Genomic DNA, 2,453 nt, shown 5'->3' on the forward strand with positions numbered 1-2,453 from the left:
AAAAATAAAGCAAAAAAGAAAGGAAAAAAATAATGCAAAAAACAAAACAAAAAAAACTGGAAAAATAAATAAAAAATGTCGCCTACTCGGCCACCACGACTAGAAACCGAACCGAGCCAAGTGGGCCAGGATTCAGGCCCGCAGAAGGCCCAGTAGGCCCACATGGATATCAGTTTTTGATTAGGCCCGTAGGCCTGCAGTTTAGAGGAAATCGAGAGAGAGAGCGGGGCAGAGATTATAAACAACACACAGCGCGTCTCATCTAGCGAGGTGGGACTAAACATCCCACCACACCACGCGAGTTATAGCACAAGGTCATTGGTCCCGGTTGATGCCACGAACCGGGACCAATGCAACCCTTTGGTCCTGGTTCGTGGCACCAACCGGGACCGACGCCATCCTTTGGTCCCGGTTCGTGCCACCAACCGGGACCAAAGGTCTGTTTCCTTCGGTCCTGGTTGGTGGCACGAACCGGGACCAAAGGGTGGCGGTTGTCCCGGTTGGTGCCACAAACCGGGACCAAAGGGGTGGCTATATAAGAAAACACTTAGGAAAATTTCCCCGAGTTCTCCCATTCTCCCCCGACGCCGCCAGGCCGCTCCTCGTCGCTGCCGCCATCGCCGTCGACGCACCCTGCCCCATCGTCGCCCGCTCCTTGCCGCCTTTCACCGTCGTCGACGCCTCCCCGACGATGCTGAGCTCAACGCCAGGCTGGCTCGTCATTGTCGCCCGTGCCCCGTCGTCCCCATCGCTGTCCTCATCGTCGCCCGTGCCCCGTCGTCTCTGTCACCATCGTCTTCCCCGTGCCCTGCCCCTGCTGCCCCGCCCCCCGAGCGCGCCCGGCCGCGCGCGCTCCTTTTCACCCCCCCACCGTCGCCGTGTGCCATCGCTGCCCCCACTGTCACCGTCGCTGTCGTCATGCCATCACCGCATCTGCTGTGAGCCGCCGCCGCCTCGGCTATGTGCATTTTTTTATATATGTTGATTTTTTATATGATGAATTTTATCGTTCATATATAATGTATTATATGTATGTGGGTATATGTATAACTTGAATGGTCATATATGTATTAATTTTTTGTTCATATATGTATTTTTTTGTTCATATGTATGGATGTTCATAGCATTTTAGGTTATAGTGGAGAGGAAAAAGGAAATAAGGAAAAACAAGAAAAGAGGAAGAAGGAAGAAGGAAGAAGAGGAAAAAGGAAAATAAGAAGAGGAAGAAGGAGAAGAAAGAGAAGAAGAGGAGAGGAAAAATAAGAAGAGGAAAAAGAAGAAAAAAAGAGGAGAAGAAGAAAGAATATAGCAGAAGAAGAAAAAATAGAATAATATTCTATTTTTTCTTCTTCTCCTCTATTCCTTCTTCTTCTCCTCTTTTTTCTTTTTCTATTTTTCCATCTTCTCCTCTATTCCTTCTTCTCCCTTTTTTTTCTTCTCTTCTTCCTATTCTCATTTTTTATCGGGAACGAGGGTGTCGAGGATCGCCGAGGGTTTGAGGGTTGGGAACTAGGGTAGAGGGTCGAGGGTCATCGAGGGGTCAAGGGGTTGAGGGTCGTCGAGGGGTTGAGGGTCGAGGGTCATCGATCGGTAGAGGGTCGGGAACTAGGGTAGAGGGTCGAGGGTCACCGAGGGGTCGAGGGTCACCGAGGGGTCGAGGTTCGAGGATCGCCGAGGGGTCGAGGGTTGAGGATCGCCGAGAGGTCGAGTTCGTGGATCGCCGAGGGGTCGAGGGTCGTCGAGGGGTCGAGGGTCGAGATTTATCAAGAATGCCCCCATTTTGGATGTGCACAAGTTGATCCATTTTTTTTCTGATCTCATCTACGTAACATTCTATATGTCACGTTGTCTTGTGTCAAAGTATTGAAGAAATCCATGGCTTCATCGTTAGCCGGAAGTAACAGGTGCATCACTACTGGAATCATGATCTTTGCCGTCAGCCAGATCTTTGCCGTCAGCTAGCTGATGGCAAAGAAGGTCTTTGCCATCAGCATACAAAAAGGTGACGGCAAAGAGTGTGTTTGTCGTCAGCTAGCTCTATACCGTCACCTAGCAGATGACATAGAAGCTTTGTCGTCTGCTAGCAGACGACAAAGAGGGAGGGTGGCCCACTAGTGAGAACCACCTAACGGCCACTTTCTTTGCCGTCTACTAGCTGACGGCAAAGCTTCTTTGCCGTTCGCGAGCAGACGGCAAAGAAAGTGGCAACCTAACAGCCATTTCCCCCGGCCCCACCCCACTAGCTACGCTCTTTGCCGTCTGCTAGCAAACGGCAAAGAAATTAAACCTACCTAAAAACGGTCGGCCCCACGCCCCACCCCTCTCTCTCTCTCTCCCTCACCTCACCGGTGCCACCCCGACGCCCTGACCCCCCACCGGCACGCGCCCCGGACGCCCCCGACCACCTACCGCCCCGACACCCGCGCCAACCCGATGCCCTTGCTGCGCGCGCC

The sequence above is a fragment of the Triticum dicoccoides genome, chromosome 3B, assembly GCF_002162155.2.
Source record: "Triticum dicoccoides isolate Atlit2015 ecotype Zavitan chromosome 3B, WEW_v2.0, whole genome shotgun sequence".
Classification (NCBI taxonomy): Eukaryota; Viridiplantae; Streptophyta; class Magnoliopsida; order Poales; family Poaceae; genus Triticum; species Triticum dicoccoides.